An 8,786-nucleotide genomic window follows, 5' to 3' on the forward strand; every position below is an offset into this window, starting at 1 on the left:
CACAAAAATACGAAATCCCCTACAATGGTCATGTTGGGGAGGCTCCGTGAAGGACACAGGGAGCAATGTGGGATGCCAGGATGTGATGGATCTAGCCAGCATCCCCCAGAAATCTCTGGGGTCAAGGTTACTGCCTGGGCCACGAGCAGACTTCCCGTTAGTGAACACCTCCTCACTGGGGGGTTTTCATTCAGTGTAGGGAGGGCTACAAGAAGCAAAGACTCAGGCAGTGTTATTTATTTGCGTTGAAGGGAAATCAGTGAACATTTTGTGTTTCTCATGCAGAGATCTTTTCCTGTTGAGATGGTCAGCTTTGCGACTGAATCATCCTTCAAGTGGAGAAGGCAATGGCAATCCACTCCAGTACTCTTGCCTGGAAATCCCATGGACAGAGGAGCCTGGTATGCTGCAGTCCACGGGGTCGCTAAGAGTCGGACACGACTGAGAGTCTTCACTTTCACTTTTCACTTTCATGCATTGGAGAAGGAAATGGCAACCCACTCCAGTGTTCTTGCCTGGAGAATCCCAGGGACAGGGGAGCCTTGTAGGCTGCCATCTACAGGGTCGTACAGAGTTGGACACGACTGAAGTGACTCAGCAGCAGCAGCAGCATCCTTCAAGAGAGGAAATTATTTACCTTTGTTTCTTTAAGATGAAATCCTACAATCCTACTAAACTTATGTTAAGTGTTGAAAATTTAAGAGAGTTTTTGGAATAACCTACATTTAAGTTTCACGACTGAGTGACTGAACTGAAGTTTAATTAAAATAGGTATCTGTCAATTATTTAATTGGGAGGATTTTGTTAATTCAGATGGAAAGGAAATAGAATGTCGGGAATTCCCTGGCAGTCCAGTAGTTAGGACTCAGTGCTTTCACTGCTGGGGTCCAAGTTCAAGCTCTGGTCAAGGAACTAAGATCCCACAAGCCGTGCTGCAAAGCCAAAAAAAGAATAGGAGAGAGAGAGAGAGAGAAGGAAATAGAATATATTACATTTGCAAATAGTTTAAAATATTAGAAGGTGGGTGAAGAGACATTTCACTGAAAAAGGAGTACAGGTGGCAGAAAAGCACTTGTAAAGATGCTCAGCACCATTAGCCATCAGAGAAATGCAAGTTAAAACCACAGAAGGTACCACCACTCACCCATCCGAATGGCTAAGATTAAACACAGTGACAACACTGATGCTGTCAAGGCTCCAGAGATCCAGATCACTCTTGCAGTGCTGCAAACATGTAAAGGGGCAGGTCCTGAAAGACTGACTGACAATTTCTCATCAACCGAACATTACTGCGGCAACCGGCAATGGCACTCCTGGGCATTTATCCCAGATAAACGAAGACTGATGTCTACATTAAAAAACTGTACCAACTGTTCACAGCAGCTTTGTCTGTAAAAGCCAAACCTGGTAACCACCCAGGTGTCCCAGGTGGGAGAGCAGCCCAGACAGCTATGGGGCTGCCACATGGGGGAGCTACAGGCGAAGAAAAGTTAGTCTCAAAGGCTCACATAACCCCGAAATGACAGAATTATGGAGGAGTCGGAGAATCGACAACAGTGGGTGAGGGGGGCAGCTGGAAGGTTCCTTGGGACTGCTCTGCTACCAGCATCACATGTGAGACAAGATGACAACTAAGCAGGCAGCCAGCAATGCTACAGTTTGGGGAAGATGTTCCTGGCGGGGAATGGGGGTGGCCTCATCATCTGCCTCCGTCTGGCCTTGACCATCCCAGGGTTTTTGTGTCTGTCTCCTGAAACCCAGTGGCCTTTCTCGTGCTTCGCTTTTCCTGTAAGATGGCTGCTCAGACAAAAGACTCCCAGGCCCTCCACTCATCCTGCTGCTGCAGAGAGGGAGGGCCCTCAGGCTGGGCCAGGGTTGCCCAGAGGAACCCTAGGCACAAACAGCCCGCATCCCCACCCCCTGGGCTCCTGGAGTGCCTGTGGGGCCTTTCTGTTGCGTCAGCCCAGGAAGGCAGGTCCCTGGGCGCCCCAGGAGCAGGCCTGCCCAGGCTTGCCTCCTCCCGCTGTTTCCCGCTCCTGGAGGTGGGAACAGCAATTATCCACTCTGCTCTGGGTTCCCCTGGGGGCTGCCCTCCCCTCCTCCTCCCCATTAGGAGAGTGTTTTCCGCAGATACTCAGGAACCTGAGCAGGCATAGGCAGACTCAGGACCCTCAGCCCAGCGCCTAGTGGCCCCCAGGATCCAACCCCCAGAGCCCCCTGGGCCTGTCCTCCCCCTTCCCACCCCCACCCCGCATCTGTGCAGCCCTTGAGACTGTCCTGCTTTCCCATCCAGCCCACCCTCCTGTACCTTTGCAGCCCAAGGAGGAGCAGGTGAAGGTCCTTAGCTCTTTCCAAACAGCCCCTACGCTGGGGGAGGCTCAATCATCAGCTAATTAATCACCTGCAATTAGAAAGAGGCCTTAATTGATGTTTACAACCCTCCACCCCTATCCGGCCCCCCCCCCAACCTGGTCCACTTCTCCAGGTTGTGGGCATTGTGTGCAAATATCTGTGCAGACTGGTGGGTGGAGCTGTCGTTAAAAGACCAGCAGGAAGCTTGCTGGGCCAGGTGCAGGAAGCACAGGCTCCACCCTGAGCTTGCCTTCTGGGGTCCTCACTGCGTGCAGACCAGACCAGGTTGTCACCGGTCACCTGGTGAAGGGCTGGGTGGGGACAGCACCTGGAGGGTGCCAGCCTCATGGATCCCATGCCTGCCAGGCTGAACTCTGGGCTCTGTGTGCTCCCCACTCATGGTTGAAAGCCCAAGAACACATTTGACCTTTGCTGGAAGCTTCTCAGAGCTCCAGACACCAGCCCAGCAGGAAAGCCGGTCTCCTGCTTGTCCTTAACAAACCTCCTGCCTGACCACCCTGGGCTGGAGCCCCAGGGATCACGCATTCCTGAGTTGGCCTGTAGGTGGCGCCCTTGTCCAGCGGGCGATGGCCTGGATGGAGCCTGCAGCCCGCGCCTCCACTGTCCAAGGCCCTCTGAACAGTGGAGAGGGGCAGACCTGGGTCTGGACCCTTCCCCAAGACGCAGAAATCGATGTGTTGATGCTCCAGGACTGCCAATGAGGCCCCCTTCCCTGGGGAGGGGAAAGAGACCCTTCCTCAACCTGTGACCCCAGTGCCTCCCCATACCTGATGCCCCAAACTCCCCACCATGGCTGCCTGGTGTGCCCAAAACCCTGAGCCGCGCTAGGGGTAGCCCTGGCCACCTCGAGAAGTCGGGCCTGCTGCCCACACAGGGCCCCGCGCTGGTTGTCTGTGTCCTCCCCAGGCCTCCAGGTGCTGCTCCTTCCCAGCAGCTGTGCTCCTGCCCCTTGTCTCAGACCCCCATCCCCGTGGATCACACAGCCCCTCCCTCTCACTTGCGGGAGGGTCCTGGCCAGTTCCTGGGCCTGCACGTTGGGGCCTCCAGTGGCTCACATCCTCCCTGACCCAGGCCGCCCCCTACCAGCTGAGCCCTTTGTGGCCACAGACACCCATCCAACCGGACGTAGGAGTCAGGGTCTCCAGAAACACAGACCAGCAGGAGGCACATGGACAGACAGAGATTCATTATGAGGACTTGGCAGTCATGTAGGCCAAGACCCTCGGGAAGTGCAGTCAGCCCACTGAAGGCCTAGAGAGGACGGGTCACTCCTGTCTAGAGGCAGGAACAGCCCCCACCCCCCGCCTTAGTGGAGAGGGCTGGCCTTCTTGTTCCATTCAGGTCCTCCACGGATTGGACAAGGCTCACTCTCACAGGAGGGACATCTCCTTTCCTCTGTCCACCTATTTAAATGCTAATCTCATGGGAAAATGCCTGGGACAGGATCTGGCTCACCGTGGGGACTTGAGGCCGCGTGCAAACAGGGACAAACACACAGGATGAGTGCACACGTGTACCCGTGAAAACTAGGTTGGGAAGCCTGATGATGAACATGTCCCCACGATTCTGTGGACAAGAAGCTGTGGGACAGCAGTGGCAGAACCCCCATGAGGGAACAGGTGCGCCTGGCCTGGCATTCATAGGAGTTAGGTTGACAATAAATGTGCATCTTTTCAAAACTCCTCTCACTTTACAGTCTTACTTAACCAACCAACTGCCAGTCCATCAGCAAAAGAAAACAAATGCCCACCACCAGGATGAGCGGCTTCCAGGAAACAAACCAGAAGTGCTGATCCCAACCAGTGCCCGCCCCTCCACCTTCCAGCTTACTTCTCCATGGACACAATGTGAGGAAGGGACAGGTGGCACGTTCAGGGCTGGTCATCAGGTGGCTGTGGCCACCCCTGTGGGCAGCCTCACGCCACGCCAGTGGCTCTGAGGTCCCCTGCTGTTTTCAGGCACCGTGTTGGGCTTGTCTCATACCTAGTAGCACGTGACTGACTCAGTCGGCCTGGACGTGCCTTTTCCTGCCTTGTCCCCTGTTGTTCAGGACAGGCCACGTCCTGGCGGACCTCTGAGGCAGACAATGCCCCTCCCCCGTCCCTGTGCACCTCGTGTTCCCAGGATTTCTGCTGCCTTGGTCCTCCTTGGTCCCTGGGGTGGCCTTTGCTCCGGGCTGGGGTCAGCTCTGCCTCCTGTCTGGACAGGGTGAACAGGAACACAGCCGGGCCAGCATCCCCACACCACCCGGGTCCTCGAGGATGGCCACGGGGTCCTCCGACTTTCAGCCCATTTAATACTTAACCCTGAGCACCAAGCCCCACCCTGGGCAAATATTTATTTGGCAATTAAGGGCTCACCGGGACGAAGGCCACGGAAGGTTCTCACAGCCAGGGAGGCAGCAGAGCAAACCGCCATGGCTGACTGTCCAGGAAGGGTTGTGAGCATGGGCCTTGGGAGGGGAGCTGGCTGCACCTTGGGGCCTTTGGGCTGCATGGCAACAACGGCCCACTTAGCAGGAGGCCACGCTTGAGGGGCTTTGGACATCCGTCCCAGTGCAGAGGCACAGGATATGTCCTGGTGCCTAACCTCCATGTACTGATGCTGAGATAGCAAGCCTGGGAGCGTCTGTACCCTGTGGGGGTGGAGGCCTGGAGAGACGCCCGAGGGCAGGGGAGTTTGCAGCCTGCCAGCACCTCAGCCGGTGTTCACCTGCCCTGGGGGCAGCATGGCGCCCTTGCTCTGGAGTCAGGTACAGCAGTGGGACCTACAAGCCCTCCTGATGGCAGTGCCCCAGCTCTTGTTCACTGTGGAGGGGCCATGGTGGGGCCGTGGTGGCTGCAGCGTGTCCTGCAGGGACAACTAGGCAGATTCAAACACCGGGAAAAGGCTGCCCCAGGGCCACAGCTGACCCCTGCCTCTGCCGACCACAGTGGCAAAGTGGCTGGGACTGGGCAGGGACAGACCCAGAGCTGGCTTCCACCTGGATTTCAGCCAGGACGCCTCCTGCCCAGGCCCTGGAGCAAGAAGCTAGGCAGGGGTTGTGTCCCCATTCTGGTCTCTGGCCTCTCAGGCCCCCAGGAATCTCCTGGGCAGATGCAGGTGCCACCAGGCAGACCCTGTTCCCCTCTGCCCTCTGGGCACTGGCCTGCACTCAGATGCATAGAGGGGTCACACTGCAGAGCCTGACCCACACTCTCTGGAGATCTGAGCCATCCAGGGAGTGATGAGCCTGGTTTCAGTTAAGGACCCAGAGAGCCCCAGGGTCCCAGGCAGAAACGAGAAGTACCACCAGTTGCGGACCTTGGTAGAGCCCCTTGGCACCTGGGGCGCAAGCACATATGCTGTGGCTGGTGAGCACACCCTGCAACGGGGAAGTGGGAGGGTGCAGGCCAGGGGGTCCCGGGAGGCCCCACAATTCTCAGTGGGAGCAGCCCCCACCACACCACCCTGGGGCACTGGCCTGGGGGTGGTTCTAGTATCCCCCGGGAGCAACACCAAAGGGGCTAGGGTGTCCACCCCTCCATGGGGTCCAGGATGCGACTAGCCCACAGAACCTGGGGGCCAGTGCTCCACCCACACTGACCACACCTGGGAGGAACCAGGATGCCTCTGTGTGGCTCATCTGTAAAGTGGACAGAAGCTGGGGACACCGGTGGGGCAGTCACCTGCCAGGGCACTGGCTCTGAGCTCATTCCTGGAATTCTGACCAGAAAAGGAGATGAGGCACTCACCTGACACTCAGGAACCAACTTGCTATGCACACATAATACAGGCAGACCTTGGAGACCCTGCATGCTCTGTTCCAGACCCCCTGACACAGAGAATATCACAACAAACGAGTCATGCCTTTGCTTTCCCAGCGCATGTAAGTTATATTTACACTGCACTGTAGTTTATTAAGTGTGCAATAGCATTATGTCTAAAACCCAAAGTGCACACCTTGATTTTAAAGTACTTTATTGCTAAAATCTGCTAACAGTTATTCAACAGTGCAGGGTTGGCACACACCTTTGGTTTGTGAAGCACACAATACCCACAACGTGCAGTGAAGACCACGGTGTGCCCACTTTGGTATGACAGCTACCATGTCCCATCAGGGAGGTGTCATAACACAAAGTGAGAAGATACAGCGTGGCCTGGGATGGAACAAGCGAAACTGGGTTTTAACCGAGGATTCATTTCCTTAGATTTACATCAGTGCATAGAAAAACATTTGTAAGGAAATGCGTGGAGATGCCAGTAGGATCATGTGGGGCTGGGCTGCTGGCAGTTCCTCCTCACAGTCCCAGGCATCTCCCCTGTGAGTACCGGCTTCATCACCAGGGATAACCCGGCCATGTGCCGGCCGGTGAGCTCCTGCCGAAGGTGCAGCCCCTCTGCTCTGTCTGCTGAGTGGTGACCCCTGGGTGCCCCGTGGTCACTTCCCACTGCCCACTCACTGTGAAGGGCCCCTTTGTTAAACATGGGAATTGCTGATGACTTTTAAGAGTTGCTCCCTCCTAGGGCCAGGCCACTCGGCCCCAAGGCAGTCCATGGAGAACCATGTGTGTTGTGCCCATTTCTGGAGGCAGTGAAGTGCTGGGAGTAGCTGGTTCCCTTCTTGGCTTCCACGGCCTTGGCTGTGTCCTGCATCCCCAGGGCCCTGGCCACCTGGCTGCTGTGCTGCCTAGAGTCTACCCAGGCTGGGGGTCCAGGCACATCGCCATGCATCGGATAGAGCTGGGGTGGTTTCCAATTCCAGCCCGTGGGCTCCTAGAGACCACATCTCATCCAGAAGGAAACCTTGATGAGCGGAGGCTGCATCATCAAACGCCCCTCATCCCAGGGAGGCTTCAGAAGCTCAGCTCATGGCCCATGGGAAAGGCCTTCTCCACCTCCAGGGTCACCACTGCTCTGTCGCCTCACAGGCACCCTGCCTGGCCCGGGACTCGAGGAGGGCTGGTGCTGGTGGAAGGGGTCTGATCTGGGCCTGGGAAATGCTTAGCCTTTGGATTCTGAGGGATCTGACTCTGGGCAGGCCCCAGGCCCCCCCCGAACTTCTGGCAGCCTGGATCTGGGCACGCCTTTCCAGACACACTTTACCAGCAGGGAACCGGACTGTCCTCAGTGGTCACAGGCCAGGGCTAGACCTGGTCCTCAGTCCCTCCCCATGGTGTGCGTGGTGGTGCATGCACATGCACATGGAGGCACAGGACAGACACCTGGGGAGCCTGTCACCATGTGGAGACTCCAACTTCAGCCCTGGTGCCAGGGCAGGGCCGGAGCCCCCTGGCCAGGGTCAGATCCTTGCCCCTGACGCAGTGCCTTCTCCAGGGAACACATTACACCTCTGACCCTAGGCTGCCAGGGGCCATGGTTTCCACCCTCCCTGGCCTGGACCTGCTGGTTACCCCATCCTTAGACTTGCTCCCAGACAGTGTGGCACCTCCTGGCCTTTGTTTGCTGCCTTAACTTGTCACTTCTGTCAGGTGGGGTTGTCTCATCCTTTGCCGACTCCCATATGTGTGTGGTTTCCCCGCAGATCTGATCCTTCATGCTTCAGCACTGCCCACCTCCCGACGTAAGTTCCCCTAAATTAGGTGACAGGGGCAAGCACACACCCCGAGATCCCACAGCTGCACTCCTTGGGTTTCTTCCGTGGTGCCCTGGCACCCCCAGCAACGTTACGAGTCTGAACACACTTTACTTTCGGATTCTTTTTCTTGTGTTTCTCTGAATCCTGGTGCGGGATACTTGTCCAAGCGCAGCTTCCTAGGGGTACTTCCCTTGTGAAAAGATGTTAACTCAAGGCCAGAGGATTTCAGTGTATCATTTCTTCAAATATCTTTTTTTTCTTTTGCCAAGCCTCGCAGCTGGCAGGATCTTAGTTTCTGGATCAGGGATTGAACCCACGCCCCCTGCAGAGGAGGTGTGAAGCCCTAAGCACTGGACCACCAGGAAAGTCCCTCGAACACCTTATATGTCAGACAGTAAGCTCTTTTACTGATCAGTTTTCCCTTGAAAAACATGAGCCGTTTTTCCTGTTCCCTGCATAGGATGACTTGTTTTCTTAAATGCTTTTTCTACTCTCTGCCCAGACTAACTGTCTAAGAACTGCATGAGCATCTTAAATGTGGAATTCACATCCTACAACAGCCTAATATCTGAGTCCCTTTGAGGACTCTCCATCATAGTCACTCCAGTTTCAAAGGGACTTCATTAGGCCCCTGCATGTCAGGGAAGGAACCTACCCACCGTTCCACTGCTGGACCCTGATGCCCAGCACAGAGCATGGGGAGTCAGGCAGTCTTCCTTGTGTTAGAAGTTTGATATTCAGTGTGCTGTGTCTTGGGCCACTCCTGATTCCTCTCCCTTGCACACCTTCTCATAGACGAGCAAAGGCTAAAAGGTCAGGGCTGAAGAAGATCAAA

At 55.8% G+C, this 8,786-nt stretch overlaps 1 long non-coding RNA gene across 1 annotated transcript; it reads right to left on the reverse strand.

The window, feature by feature from the left end:
* Nucleotides 1-695: 695 nt before the first annotated feature.
* On the reverse strand, nucleotides 696-4,600 carry LOC148775136 (uncharacterized). Its single transcript, XR_016039472.1, has 3 exons — nucleotides 4,485-4,600; nucleotides 2,309-2,401; nucleotides 696-1,224 (listed from the first exon to the last, which is right to left on the reverse strand). It is a non-coding gene; the product is annotated as an uncharacterized LOC148775136 (long non-coding RNA).
* Between the last annotated feature and the right edge of the window lie 4,186 nt (nucleotides 4,601-8,786).

Source organism: Moschus berezovskii, chromosome 17 (genome assembly GCF_049115385.1).
Source record: "Moschus berezovskii isolate FMDL1 chromosome 17, NW_MosBer_1.0, whole genome shotgun sequence".
NCBI classification, from domain to species: domain Eukaryota; kingdom Metazoa; phylum Chordata; class Mammalia; order Artiodactyla; family Moschidae; genus Moschus; species Moschus berezovskii.